Source organism: Miniopterus schreibersii, assembly GCF_964146895.1.
Source record: "Miniopterus schreibersii genome assembly, chromosome: 9".
NCBI lineage: Eukaryota > Metazoa > Chordata > Mammalia > Chiroptera > Miniopteridae > Miniopterus > Miniopterus schreibersii.
In genome coordinates, this window is record NC_138118.1 from 26,080,376 (window position 1) to 26,096,569 (window position 16,194).

The following is a 16,194-nucleotide window of genomic DNA, read 5'->3' on the forward strand; positions in this document are numbered from 1 at the left end:
CTCTCCTCACACAGCTCCAGTGCACCATGCCCTCCCACTGCTGGAGCCCAAGGCGATTAGCTGCACATGAAACTTTGTGTGTTGGCTCTTTAAGAGGGTGTCTGTATTTCCAGCCATCTCTTCATGGCAGACAGAAACCCTGCTGCTTTTCACAGCCAGATGTTATGTGGATAACTTTCTCAGTTCTGGTGCTCTTGGCTGGGAAGCCCAGCTTGAGGGTTAGGCCCCAGAGTTCTCTTTGGGAACCTCCCACAGCTGAGATATCCCTCCAGACCTTCAGCTGCTGCCTGTGGAACCCCAGCCAGCCCTCTCATGCCTCCACACTTCCTACCAGTCTCTATGTGGTCTCCACTTTTCCTCCTTGGTTATGAGGGTGCTCTCCAGCTCGTCTTCAGTTGCAGCTGATTATTCAGGATGGTTTTTCTGTATTTTAGTTGTAATTCCAGTTTGGTACTGGGAGAGTGTCAATGTAGCTTCCACTTAGTCTGCCACCAAGTTTTCTTATTTTGATGCCTTTTATTTCTTTCTCATGCCTTAGTGTCTTACTAGGACTTCCAGAACTATGTTGAATAAGAGCGGTGAGAGTGGACATCTTTGTCTTGTTCCTTAAAGGAAAATGTTTCAGTTTTTTACCATTGAGTATGATACTACCTCAGGGTTTATCATATATGACCTTTATTATGTTGAGATACTTTCCTTCCATTCCTATTTTATTGAATGTCTTAATCATAAATGGGTATTTTATCAAATGCTTTTTCTGCATCTATTGATAAGATCATACTATTTTTATCATTTCTTTTGTTAATGTGGTGTATTACATTGATTGATTTACATACATTGAACCATCTTTGTGCCCCTGGAATGAACCCCACTTGGTCATAATGTATTGTTTTCTTGATATAATGCTGTATTCGATTTGCTAGTATTTTGTTTAGGATTTTTGCATCTGCATTCATCAGAGATACTGGTCTGTAGTTTTCTTTTTTTGTGTTGTCCCTGACAGGATTTGATACAGTGTTATATTGACCTCATAAAATGTGTTAGGAAGTATTGCCTCTTCTTCAGTTTTTTGGAAGAGTTAGAGAAGAATAGGTTTTAAATTTCTTTGAACATTTGGTAAAATTCACTGGTGAAGCCATCTGGTCCTGGACTTTTATTTTTGATGGTTGTTTCAATTTCCTCGCAGCTGATCAGTCTATTTAGGTTTTCTAATTCTTCATGATTTAGTCTAGGGAAGGTTATATATTTCTAGAAACTTATCCATTTCTTCCTAATTATTGAATTTGGTGGCATATGGACTTTCATAATGTTCTAATATGATCCTTTGTATATCTGTGATGTCTGTGGTGACTTCTTCTCTCTCATTCCTGATTTTGTTTATATGGGTCTTTTCCCTTTATCCCTATTGAGTCTAGCCAGGGGTTTGTCAATTTTATTAATCTTTTCAAAGAACCTGCTATTTTATTAAAATTTTGTATAGTCTTTTTGTTCTCTATTTCCTTCAATTCTGCTCTAATTTTCATGATTTCCTTTCTTCTGCTGATTTTAGGTTGCTTTTGTTCTTCTTTTTCTAATTCTTTAAGATGTGATGTTAGGTTATTTACTTGGGATTTCTCATACTTCTTGAGATATATCTATAATGATATAAACTTCCCTCTTATTATTGCTTTTGCTGCATCCCCAAAGTTTTAACATGTTTTAGTGTCATTCTCATGTCATGTTTCTATATATCTTTTGATCACATCTTTTATGTATTTATTTTTTGACCCAGTCATTTTTTAGTAGTATATTGTTTAATCTCCATGTTTGTGGGTTTCTTCACTTCCTTTTTGCAGTTGATTTCTAACTTCAAGGCATCGTTGTCAGAGAACATGCTCGGTGTAATTTCAGTATTTTTTAATTTGTTGATGCTAGTTCTGTGCCTCAACATATGGTCTATCCTTGAGAATGTTCCATGTGCACTAGAGAAGAATGTATAATTTGATGTTCTGGGATGAAAGGCTCTGTAAATGTCAATTATGTCCATTTGGTCTAGCATTTCATTTAAGCTGATATTTCTTTATTGATTTTCTGTTTGGTTGATCTGTCCAGAGCTGTCAATAGAGTATTCAGGTCTCCAACTATGATTGTGTTTTGATCTGTTTCTCCCTTTAGTTCTGTAATTGCTTTATATATTTTGGTGCTCCCTGGTTGGATGCATATATATTGAGAAGTGTTATGTTTTCTTGATGTAGTGTCCCTTTTATCATTATAAAGTGTCTATCTTTGTTTCTTGTTATCTTTGTTATCTTGAAATCTATTTTTTCAGATATAAGTATGGCTACACCTGGTTTTCAGTGGATGTTATTTGCTTGGAGAATAATTTTCCATCCTTTTACTTTGTCTTTGCAACTTAGATGTGTCTCTTGTAGTACTGTAGCATATGGTTGGATTTTGTTTTTTGATCCACTCTGCTATGCTGTGCTTCTTTCTTGGTGAATTCAGACCACTTACATTTAGGATAATTATTGATGTATGAGGATTTCCTATAGGCATTTTATCTTCTGCTTTCTGGTGGCTCTGTGTATCCATTGATTATTTTCCTTTGACCTTCTGCCTGCTATTTTTGTTTGGTGGTATCCCACACTTCTTTCCTCTGTGCCCTCTTTTTTAAGCTATGTGTCCAGTTTGGGGATTTTTGTGTATGGTTACCACTAGATTTTTTAAAAATAAAGTTGTATATATACAATAGTTGTTTTTCTTTTGCATGCACCTGATGTTCATCCTCCTTTGCCAGTTCAGAACTTTACCCCCTCCCCTTTATGTTTTTGCTGTCACAAATTATCCACTTATGCTATACATTTTTTGGTGACTTTCCTTGAATGTTGTTACCTTTTGTTCCTTGTTTCAGGTAGAATAACTCCCTTGAATATTTTCTGCAGTGAAGGTTTTCTGGTGATAAAATATCTCAGCTTCTGTATGTCTTGGAACATCTTTATTTCTTCTTCATATTTAAAGGATAATTTTTCTGGATATATTATTCATGGCTGGTAGTTTCTCTCTTTCATTAATTTGAATATTTGGTTCCACTCTCTTCTGGCTTGTAGAGTTTCTGCTGAGAAGTCAGATAAAATTCTGATGGGTTTTCCTTTGTAGGTCACTTCTTTCTTTTCCTTGGCTGCTTTGAGAATTTTTTTCTTTGTCATTAATTTTTGACAATTTTAATACAATGTGCCCTGGAGAAGGCCTCTTTGGATTGAGGTAACTAGGTGTTCTGTTTGCTTCTTGTATTTGAGGATCTAGTTCTTTCTATAAGGTTGGGAAGTTCCCATCCACTATTTGTTTGAATAAACTCTCTGTTCCATTCTCCCTCTCTTCTTCTTCCAGAAATACTATTATTTTAATATTGCTTTTTCTGATGGAGTCAGATATTTCTTGTAGAGCTCTTTCACTTTTCTTTATGCTTAGGTGTCCTTTTCTCTCTGTGTCATTTCTGGATTCCTATCTTTGATATCACTAATTCTTTCCTCCATCTGGTTGGGTTTGTTTTCTATGCTCAGTAGCTCATTCCTAATTTCCTTAATTGCATGCTTCATTTCCAGAATTTCTGACTGCCTCTTTTTTAAAATTTCAATCTCTTTGGTAACGTACTTGTTTTGTTCCTTGATTTGTTTTCAGTGTGCACTGAATTGACTTCTTTATTTCCTCGCATCTCATTGAGTATTTTCAGAACTGCAATCTTGAAATCTCTCTCATTTATATCACATATTTCCATATGTTCCAGCTTGCTTTCTGGGAATTTTTCATTTTCTTTTTGATCATCCTCATTATCATGGTTGTTTATGGTATTTGCTACTCTTCTTTGTCTAGGCATTAATAGTTCTATAGCAGCATTCTCTGAAGAGATCTTTCTACTATTTTCCAGTAGATGGCACTGAATCACAAGATTTTTTTACCTGTTTGATCTCCCAGACTTGACCTCCATGGCTTCTGAAAGACTGTATAACCTCGAGGCTTGTGGGTGGGGTTTGTCTTGCCCTCACTGTAATGGTAACCCTGAGCTCCATGGGGTCCCACCTCAAGCACTAATCCTAGGGATCAGTCACAGAGGGTAGCAGTGGTTCTACTGCAGTAGCTCTTGGTTTACAGATAATATGCTCCTTGTCCCAACACTGAGGGCAATGAGAGGTGAGTTTGGGAGTCCAGGGGTAAGAACAGGGCTCTGTGGTTCCATTTCTTTGTCAGAAACATCACTGCCTGACAGTGGATATTCATATGGCTGAATCCTGCACTCAGTTAGGTGTCTGCTGGCTCAGTCACTGCTGGCTCTGTTCACCCTGGTGAACTGCCCCCTGCATCTCTCTGTTCCTTCTGACTGGCTGAAGGAAGTGTACCCCCCCCCCCTTCCAGCTGCTTCCCAAGCTCTCAGCTTCAGGGCTGAGTCTGAGGGCTGTCTGAGCTTTCTTTCCTTCTTGTCTTCCTGCTTATTAACAGTTGCCCACCTTTAGATGTTTCAGTGCTCTTGTCTCTCACCATGGAATTCTTTATTGAATTATAGTTGGTTAAGTTGTTGAAATTTCGGGAGGAGAGGCCAAGGGGATCTCTCCCACTGCCATTCTTCTGACATCACTCCTCAAAAGTTTTATTTTTATACGAGTCTCTAACTTTGCTTGTTTCTCTAGATAGTAATTCATGGAGTTCCTCACACTTTCATTCTGGCAGTGAAACTCCTTAACCAATATGTCTAGGGTAGATGCTATGTGCTTAGTGTAGTGCTTGGTCCAGAACAGTGCAAGACTTTTTTAAAACTAGAATCATTAGGTAAATACTTTTCATGTAAGCATTACCTAGCTCAAGCTTAATATCATAGGATGTTGAAATTCTAAGATTAACTAATGTCTATTAGAAACAAAAGGCAAAAACCACCTAGGTTAGACCAGGGTATATTAGGACTAAATAAATGATGGGTAAAGCAAGGCTACACTCTTAATTTTGAAAGCTTTTATGTGGAAGGTGTTTCAGCTGACACTTAATTTTAATTATTTCTATTTATTAAATATGGAAAATAGGATATTTATAAGTATAAAAAGATATCATTCAAAAATTAACCCAGCTACAATTTTAAGCACCAGATCAAAACTGAGGTTTTTTTATGGGATTATTTTATATTGCCAACCTTTTTTTAATCTTAACACAGCAAAAGTTAATAATTTAGAACACAGATAACCATGATGACTTCTGTTTTGCAGTACAAGTCATTCTGTCACTACTTAATAAATAATCATTTGTAGCTTTATGGGGTGGAAATAGGGTGGGGATTTTCCTTTTGGCACATCTACTAGTGAGTAATGCATTTATTTCAAGTGCCAATAAAAATATTATACTGGATTTATATGACACATTTGTTAGTTATTAGAAACACTAATTCTAAAACATTTGAGCAGTGCTCTATTATATTTCTCTACCTGTAAGGTTATATAATCATATGAAAATTCTAAACAAAATGAACATTTTTATTACTGTATAACATTTTTTGGCAGGAGTAAATAAAATAAGGACATTTTCAGGAGACACACCATCTCTGGACTTATCTCAATAAGACAGTATTATTCACCATTTTATTCTCAACTGATCTTTCATAATTGTTTCCATGAATTTTCTTCCTTCTTGGAATCTTTCTAACACTTTAATTATCTTATTTTCAGTTTGAAGTTTGTGTCTACTGTTACATGAATCTTTTCCCTCTCTATCCCTAATCTGCCCTTCACCTCTCTGCTGACAGATAGAGCAGAAGGTAGCTAGGTTCTAGCCTTGCTGTCAATAACTTGCACATCCTCTTCTGAAAAATACATTATCTCTAAGACTTAATCAATCAGAATAATGCCATCTTCAGAAATGGATCCAATTTGGAATTCTGAAACTGGAACAAAACCTTAGGAGCTTTATGTAAGAGCATCAGTGCTTGCTAGACAAGTTTATCCCTCATTATGTGGTTTTGTCTTTGCTTTCACATTCGGAGATCTAACAAGAGAACTGTTCTTTTGTTTTTTTAATATATCTTTATTGATTTCAGAGAGACGAAAGGAGAGGGATAGAGAGATAGAAACATCAATGATGAGAGAGTCGTCACTGATCGGCTGCCTGCAGCCCGGGCATGTGCCCTGACCGGGAATCGAACCGTGATCTGGATCCTAAGTTGATGCTCAACTGCTAAGCCACACCCGGCTGGGAGAGAACTGTTCTTAATGTTCAGTTAGTGCCAATATTTTCTAATGTTTTGGGAAACTTTCTAGTAATAACATTTCAACTCATTAAATAATTACTGTGATATGATGGCAGATTAAGTGGAAGCTATACTGACACTCAGGAACAACTGGAATTATAACTATAATATAGAAAAACCATACTGAATATCAACTGAAGACTAGTTGGAAAGCACCCTCATAACCAAGGACAAAAAGTGGAGACCTCATAGAGACTGGTATGAAGTACAGAGACACAAGAAGGCTGGCTGGTCTCCAACAGGCAGCGGCTGAAGTTCCTGAGGGATATCTCAGCTGTGGGGGTTTCCACTGAGAACTCTGGGGTCTAAACCCCAATCTGAGCTCCCCAGCCCAGAGCATCAGAACTGAGAAAGATGCCCACATTAATGTCTGGCTGTGAAAAGCAGCAGGGTTTCTGTCAGCCAGGAAGAGGTGACTGGAAATGAAGGCAAACTCTTAAAGAGCCTAGGCAGAAATTTTCATGTGTAGCCACTCACATTGGGCTCCAGCAGAGGGAGGCAAAGGGGACTAGAGCTGTATGAGGAGAATGCAAGGGTGTGCTGGCTTTCAGATTAGAGCTCAGAGGGCAGCAACTGGATTCCTGTGCTGAATCATTCCCTCATACTACAGAGAATATCTTTCTCAGGCAGACCTTTGTCAGTCAGGCAGCTTTTGCCTTCGGTGAAAGCAGTTGCCCATCCTTTGGAAAACCTCTCACCCCACCCTGTGGAGTTTGTGGCTTGCTGTGGTCTACAGCCTGAGGCTCATTAAGAGACTCAGATTAACTAGCCTGCAAGCATAGGTGGATAACTGTGTGCTTTGAGTCTTCGCCTAATCTGCTCCTGGAACTGGGGCATGGAAAAGCAGACTTTGGTGTGCATCTTGGTCCTTTCCAAACACAACCAACCTCAGCAGAGGGAGCCACAAGATGTGGATTGTCAGAAGGTCCAAACAGAGTACTCAAGGCCAGTCAGACAGAGCATCTGATATTGGCCTGCACCAGAGATCCTCCAAAAAGACTGAGAGTCCCAGCAGATCCATTTACTATATAGAAACAAGCCCAAATAGGCAGCCAAAATAGGAAAAGAAAAAAACAAGCCCCAAGTAAATAAATAAAAAGAATTACCCAAAAGAAGAGCTAAATGAAATGGAGATGAGCATTCTCTCAGATCTATAGTTCTGAATACTGACTGTAAGGTTGCTCCAGTGTATGAAAAAAGATGTGGAAACTATGAAGGAAATTAAGAATGACATAGCACCCCTGGCAGGGCAGGGATCAGCAGGTGAGCATCAACCTAGGATCCAGGAGATTGTGGTTCGATTCCTGGTCAGGGTACATGCCTGGGTTGAGGTCTCAATCCCCAGTGGGATGTGCAGGAGGCAGCCAATCAATGACAACTCTCTAGTCATTGATGTTTCTCTCTCTCTCTCTTCCTCTCTCTGAAATCAATATATATATATATATGTGTGCATATATATATATATATATATACACACACACATATATACATATATATATTTAAAAGAATTACATAGCAGAAATAATACATTGGAAAGGATAAACAGCAGATTAATGGAAGCTGAGGATCAGATCAGTGAATTAGAAGACAGGGTAGAAAAAAATCAATCAGAAATACAAAAAGAAAAACCAATTTAAAAACATGAGGACAGTCTAAGGGAGCTGTGGGACAACATGAAATGTAACAGTATTCACCATATAGGAGTACCAGAAGTTGTAGAAAGTAAGCAAAGGATAGAGAACATGTTTGAAGAAATAATGGCAGAAAACTTCCCTAACCTGCTGAAGAAAAAATTCACACAAACTCAGGAGACACAGAGATTCCCAAGAAGAATCCAAAGAGGCCCATGCTCAGACACATCATAATTAAAATGCCAAAAATTCGAGACAGAAAATTTTAAAGGCAGCAAGAGAAAAGCAATCTGTTACCTACAAAGGAGCTCCCATAAGGCTGTCAGCTGATTGCTCATCAGAAACTCTACAGGCCAGAAGGGAATGGCATGAAGTATTCAAGGTAATGCAAAACAACTATCTGAAACCAAGACGACTCAATCCAGCAAGGCTATCATTCAAAATAGACAGTGAAATAAAGAGGTTTCCAGACAACGAAAGGCTAAAGGAGTTTATCACCACAAAACCAGCTTGGCAAAAAAATGTTAAAGGGGCTGCAGTAATAAGAAGTAGAAATATATATAGAGAGAGAGAAACATAGGCATAAAGAATTAAAATGGCAATACATAAAGCAGCTGTCAATAATAACCTTAAATGGATCAAATGCTCCAATCAAAAGGCATGGGGGGTAGCTAAATGGATAAGAAAGCATGGCGCAAATGTAGACTGTCTCCAAGAGACCTATCTCAGAAGACTCACACAGCATGAGAATGAAGGGATGGAAAATAATTTTTCATGAAAATGGAAATGAAAAAAAAAAAAAGCTATGGTAGCAATACTCATATCTGACAAAGTAGACTTCACACTGAAGGCCATAGCAAGAGACAATAAAGGTAACTACAGAATACTAAAAGGATCAATCCAACAAGAGTGTATAACCCTGGTAAACATATATGAACCCAATATAGGAGCACCCAAGTATATAAAAATACATCTGGAGGACTTTAAGGGAGAGATTGGCAGCAATATAATCATAGTAGGGGACTTTAACACCCACTGACATCACAAGATAGAGCTTTTAGATTTAAAAAAAAAAATCAACATGGAAACAGCGACCCTAAATGACACAGTAGTTCAGATGTATTTAATTGACATTTACAGAACTTTTCACATCAAAGCTGCAGAATATACATTCTTCTCAAATGCACATGAGAGATTCTCAAAGCTAGACCACATGTTAGGATACAAACTAAGTGACTACACATTCAAGAAGATTGAAATCATATCAAGCATCTTCTCAGATCATAATGGCATGAAACTAGAAATCAACTACAATAAAAACACCCCAAATCATTCAAACACATGGTAATTAAATAGCATGTTTTTATTTATTTATTATTTATTTATTTATTTTTTATTGTTCAAAATGTTACTGATGTCCATTTTTTTTCACTATTGACACTAAACAATGAATTGGTTACCAATGAGATCAGAGAAGAAATTAAAAAGTCCTGGAAACAAATGAAAATAAACACATAACAACCCCAAATCTATGATATACAGAGAAAGCAATCCTGAGAGGGAAGTTTATAACACTACAGGCCTATATGAAAAAACAAGAAAAACTTTTAATAAACTAACCCTACATCTTAAGACTTAGAAAGAGAACAATAAAAACCCAGATAAGTAGAAGGAAGAATAAAATAAAGATTAGAGTGGAAATAAATGACATAGAGACTCAATAAAATACAAAAGATCAATGAAACCAAGAGCTGGTACTTTGAAAAGATAAACAAGATTGATGCAACTTTAGCCAGACTCATTAAGAAACAGAGAGGACACAAATAAATAAAGTCAGAAACAAAAGAGGTGCAGTAACTGATAAAACAGAAATACAAAAATTGTAGGAAAATGCCGTGAACAATTATTTGCAAACACCTGGACAGCCTGAATAAAAATGACAAATTCTTAGGAAAATATAATCTTCCAAAGTTGAGTTGGGAAGAATCAGAGAACCTGAATGGCACAATAACAGCTAATAAAATTAAAGTAGTAACAGAAAAAAACTCCAGACAAATGCCCTGGGCCAGACAAGACAGCTTCACAGGGGAGTTATAACAATTATTCAAAGAAGAACTAACACCTATCCTCCTCAAACTATTCCAAAAAATCCAAGAGGAAGGAACACTTACAAGCTTTTTTTATAAGGCCAGCATTAGCCTAATTCCAAACCCAGATAATGACACTAGAGAGAGAATTAGAGGCCAAAATACTTGATGAAAATAGATCTTAAAATCCTCAACAAAATAGTAGCAAATCGGATTCAGCAATACATTAAAAAGATCATACATCCTGAACAAGTGAAATTTATACCAGGGATGCAAGACTGGTTCAATATTTGCAAATCAATAAGTGTGATACATCACATAAACAAATCGAAAGACAAAAATCATACGATTCTACCAATAGACACAGAAAAAGCATTCAACAAAATTCAACACTCATTTTTGATAAAAACTCTCAGCAAGGTGGGGATAGAAGGATCATACCTGAACATAATAAAGGCCATATATGACTAACCTAAAGCCAACATCATACTCAATGGTCAAAAACTAAAACCATTTCTCTTAAAAACAGGAACAAGAGAGGGGTGTCTGCTTTCATTACTCCTATTCAACATAGTACTAGAAGTCTTAGCCACAGTAATTAGACAAAAAGGAAACATAAAAGGCATCCAATTTGGAAAGGAGGAAGTAAAACTGTCATTATTTGCGGATGACATGATATTGTACATAGAAAATCCTAAAGACTCCACCGAAAAACTACTAGATTTAATAAATGAATTCGGCACTGTAGCAGGATATAAAATTAACACCCAGAAATCAATGGCATTTTTATACACCGGTAAGAAAGAGAAGCTAAATAAACAATCTCATTTACCATTGCAACAAAAAACTTTAAGATAATTAATAAACTTAACCAGGGAGGTAAAAAACCTGTACTTGGAAAACTACAGGACATTGAAAAAAGAGATGGAGGAAGATATAAACAAGTGGAAGAATATATTGTGTTCATGGATTGAAAGAATTAACATTATTAAAATGTCCATACTACCCAAAGCGATCTAGAGGTCAATACAATCCCAATTAAAATACCAATGGCATATTTCACAGATCTAGACCAAATACTCCAAAAATTTATATGGAACCAAAAAAAACCCCAAATAGCCTCAGCAATCTTGGGAAAGAAGAACAAAGTTGGAGGGATCACAATACAGATATCAAGTTACACTACAAAGCCACTGTAATCAAAACAGTCTGGTACTGGCACAAGAACAGGCATATAGATCAATGGAACAGGACAGAGAACCCAGAAATCGACCCAAGCCATTACGCTTAATTAATATTTGACAAAGGAGACAAGAATATACAATGGGGTAAAGACAGTCTTTTCAATAAATGGTGTTGTGAAAAATTGGACAGGTACATGCAAAAACATGAAACTAGACCACCAACTTACACCATACACAAGAATAAATTCAAAATGGATCAAAGACTTTAAGTCATGAAACCATAAAAATCCTTGGAGAAAACATAGGCAGCAAAATCTCAGACATCTCTCATAGCAATAGTTTGCCAATACATCATCTCTTAGGGCAAAGAAAACAAAGAAGAAGATAAACAAATGGGACTATATCAAAATTCGAAGCTTGTGCACATGCCCTGCCAGCGTTGATCAGCTGTTGAGCATCAACCGATGATGTAGGAGATTGAGGATCGATCCCATCAGGGCACATGCCCTGGTTACTTGATCCTCAGTGGGGAGGGTGCAGGAGGGAGTTGATCAATGACTCTCATCATTGAGGTTTTTGTCTTTCTCCCTTTCTCTTCCTCTCTCTGAAATCAATAAAAATGTATTTTTTAAAAATAGCTTCTGCATAGCAAAAGAAACCATCAACAAAACAAAAAGGGAGCCCACTGTATAGGAGAACATATTTGCCAATGGTACATCTGATAAGGGGTTAATATCCAAAATATATAAGGAATTCATACAACTTAACAAAAGGAAGACAAACAATCCAATTAAAAAATGGACAAAGAACACAAATAGACACTACTCCAAAGTGGACATACAGATGGCCAAGAGACGTATTAAAAAATGCTCAAATCACTAATCATCAGAGAGATACAAATTAAAACCACAATGAGGTATCACTTCACACCTGTTGGAATGGTCACCATCAGCAAATCAACAAGTGCTGGTGAGGATGTGGAGAAAAGGGCACCCTAGTACACTGCTGGTGGGAATGCAGACTGTTGCAGCCGCTGTGGAAAACAGTATGGGGTTTCCTCAAAAATTTAAGTATGGAACTGCCATTTGACCCAGTGATCCCACTTCTAGGAATCTATCCTAAGGAACCCGAATCACCAATCAGAAAGAATATACTCAACCCTATGTTCATAGCTGCGCAATTTACAGTAGCTAAGATCTGAAAACAGCCCAAATGCCCATCAGTAGATGGTAAATAAAAAAGCTGTGGTAATTTACACCATGGAATACTATGCAGCTGTAAAAATAAGGATATCTTACCCTTTGTGACAGCATGGATGGAACTGGAGACTAGTATGCTAAGCAAAATAAGCCAGTCAGAGAAAGACAAGTATAGCATGATCTCTCATATGTGGAATATAATGAACAAAATAAATTGGTGATCAAAATAGATCCAGAGACATAGAAGCATGGAACAGACTGACAAATCTCAGAGGGAAGGTGAGGTGGGGGAGTGGGTGGGGAGAGATTCAACAAAGAACTCGTGCATATATGCATAACCCATGGGCACAGACGATAGTATGGGGAAGGTCTGGGGGTGGATGCAGGCTAGAGGGGGTTAGTGGGGGGAAAAAGGGACATCTGTAATACTTTCAACAATTAAGATACATTTAAAAAACAGTTACTAAGTGCTTAGTATATAGGAGTGAGCAAAAGTAAGTTTATGTTTGTAATACAAATATATAACACAATAATTAATAAATAATAATGCAAGAATAGACTGTGTCTTGTGCACTCACAACCATAAACCTACTTTTGCCAAACCCTGTACTTAAGAGACTATACCCATACATTATTTATTTTATTTGAGATTAGAAAACCTAAATATTTTGGCTACTGTTAAGAAAGGAAATGGGATTCCTGACAGGGAGGTGGGGTTGTGTTTGGTTTTTTTTGGTGAAACCACTTTTAAGACTTTCATAGGTCAGGGTGTGGTTGAGCAGTTTAAAATTTTTTCTACAGTTGAGAGTGCTGAGATAGTCACTTATCTTTCCTTGTGGGAATAGGACTCAACCTCAACCAATGCCTTCTACAAAAAGACAGCTACAAAAGGAAAACTGACAAAGTTCCTAATGTGCAAAATCTTTTAGAAGAAATTTAGACAAGATTTAAAGTAAACTACTTATCATGGATTCAAGGTTTACTAGTGTTAAACCAATTTTTGGAGTTGCATATGTACAATTTCTCCTGCCCCCAATGTAAGGTGTTAAAATAAGACACCTAGAACTTTTTTCAGTAATACTGTTGCTATCCAGTTAGTGGTACTATTACAATTAACCATTGTGTTAGTGGTAATATTTCAATTAATTGTCATGTTGGTGGCAATATTACAATAGAACTCATGGTTAGCTTGGCTTACCAAGAGTGAATTTAAAATGTGGAAATGAAAGATTAGTTATTATGCAAAGTCCATAAATCAGTTTCTAGATAAAATATAAAAGGAATGGCATCACAGAATGAAAGAAAAATTGTGAATTTTCTTCTTAGTAAGGTTTTGTATCCTGAAGTGGATGCTGTGATGTGGCTCCCAGATCTCCCTTCAGGAATAAAGAACTTATTCCCCCGGCTGCTGGAAGTGCACCTATCAGACAGCACTCTTCGTGCAATTTCTCTACTAAAGAAAGCTGCTTTCCCAAAATCATATCCTATTCCCAGTAATGACTAATTAATATAGGAATTTAAAGGTCCCAATTTTAGGGGCCATTCTCCCAACGCACAATAACTCTGGAAGACCATCCTGCTTCAGAGCTCCTGGTGGGACTGGCTGAGGCCTTCACTGACAGTGTATCACAGCCCATCTTCTCCCCCTGCCCAATCCTGCTTCCTTCCGTTTCCTTGCACAGGTGTTGCTATCCAGAGCACTCCTTAATAATTATCCCGCATGCTAATCTTAATCTCTGTACTTGCTTCTCAGGGAAGCTACCTCTGTCCCTTACCAGCAGCCCTTTAAGAGACACAAAATAGCCCTCACTCACCACTGATGGCCTGCCTCATTGCTCACATGCCCTGCTGCTGACCCACAAATATGTTTCAATTATACAAAGTCCTTCGCCGGATTAGGCCAGTGTCCAGGGCACCAGTCCTCATCTCAGGCTTACGCCAAAGATATAAAATTTGGTGCAGATGCCTGAGCCTTGATGCTTCAAGGTGTAGACCTTTTAGCTGATACTGTAGCCATTACTAGGTGGCCAAAGGGAAAAACCGTGATTATTGAACAGAGCTAGGGAAGTCCCAAAGTAACAAAAGATGGTGTGACCATTGCAAAATCCATTGACTTAAAAGGTAAATATAAAAATATTGGTGCTAAACTCGTTCAAGATGTTGCCAACAATACAAATGAAGAGGCTGGGGATGGTACCACCACTGCTACTGTTCTAGCACACTCTATTGCCAAGGAAGGCTTTGAGAAGATTAAAGGTGCTAATCCAGTGGAAATCAGGAGAGGTGTGGTGTTAAGAAGCAGTCTAAACCTATGACAACCCCTGAAAAAATAACTCAGGTTGCTATATTTTCTGCACATGGAGACAAAGAAATTGGCAACATAATTTTTGATGCAATGAAAAGGGAAGAAAGGGCTCATCACAATAAAGGATGGAAAAACACTGAATGATGAATTAGAAATTATTGAAAGCATGAAGTTTGATCAAGGTTATGTTTATCCATACTTTATTAATACAGAAATGTGGATTCCAAGATGCCTATGTTCTATTGAGTGAAAAGAAAATTTCTAGTGTTGAGTCCATTGTACGTACTCTTGAAATTGCCATTGCTCACGGTAAGCCCTTGGTCATAATTGCTGGAGATGTTGATGGAGAAGCTCTAAGTACACTCATTTTGAATAGGCTAACAGTTGATCTTCAGGTTGTAACAGTCAAAGCTCCAGATTTTGGTGAAAATAGAAAGAACCAGCTTAAAGACATGGCTATTGCTACTGGTGGTGCAGTGTTTGGAGAAGAAGGATTGATTCTAGATCTTGAAGATGTTCAGCCTCATGACAGGAAAAGTTGGAGAGGTCATTGTGACCAAAGATGATGCCATGGTCTTGAAAGGAAAAGGTGACAAGGCTCTAAATTTAAAAACGTATTTAGAAAATCATCAAGCAATTAGATATCGCAATTAGTGACTATTAAAAAGATAAAACTAAATTAATGTCTGGCAAAACTCTCACATGGAGTAGCTCTGCTGAAGGTTGGTGAGACAAGTGATGTGGAAGTGAATGAAAAGACAGAGTAACAGATGCCCTCAATGCTACACAAGCTGCTGTTGAGAAAGGCGTTGTTCTGGGAGGGGTTGTGCCCAGCTGCAGTGCATTCCAGCCTTGGACTCATTAACTCCAGCTAATGAAGATTAAAAAATTGGTATAGAAATTATTTTAAAAGCACACAAAATTCTTGCAGTGACCATTGCTAAGAATGCAGGTGTTGAGAGATTATTGATAGTTGAGAAAATTATGCAAAGTTCCTCAGAAGTTGGTTATGATGCTGTGCTTGGAGATTTTGTGAATATGGTGGATAAAGGAATCATTGATCTGACTAAGGTTTTAAGAACTGCTTTATTGTATGCTGCTGGAGTAGCCTCTGTGTTAACAACAGCAGAAGTTGTAGTCACAGAAATTTCTAAAGAAGAGAAAGACTCTGGGATAGGCAGGATGGGTGGAATGGGAGGTGGTATGGGAGGTGGCATGTTCTAATCCTAGAATAGTGCTTTACCATTATTAATGAGAACTGTGAGAGGAAGCCCAAGGCAGTGCTCCTCACCTATAACTTCAGAGAAGTCAAGTGAAGGAGATGACTGAAGAAAAGGCTGCCTGGTGTTCAAGAAAATCACCACAACCATCAGTTACTGGTTTCAGTTGACAACATACAATGGTTTATTGCTGTTATTGTCCATGCCTACAGATAATTTATTTTGTATTTTTGAATAAAAATACATTTGTACATTCCTGATAACTGCAAGAGTCATGTACCAATGTACTGCTTTCAACTTAAACCA

At 37.5% G+C, this 16,194-nt stretch overlaps 1 pseudogene across 1 annotated transcript; it reads left to right on the forward strand.

Moving 5' to 3' along the window:
• The first annotated feature begins 14,227 nt into the window (after positions 1-14,227).
• LOC308562064 (60 kDa heat shock protein, mitochondrial pseudogene) lies at positions 14,228-15,892 on the forward strand (annotated as a pseudogene). Its single transcript has one exon. The product of its transcript is annotated as a 60 kDa heat shock protein, mitochondrial pseudogene (transcript).
• Positions 15,893-16,194: the final 302 nt, after the last annotated feature.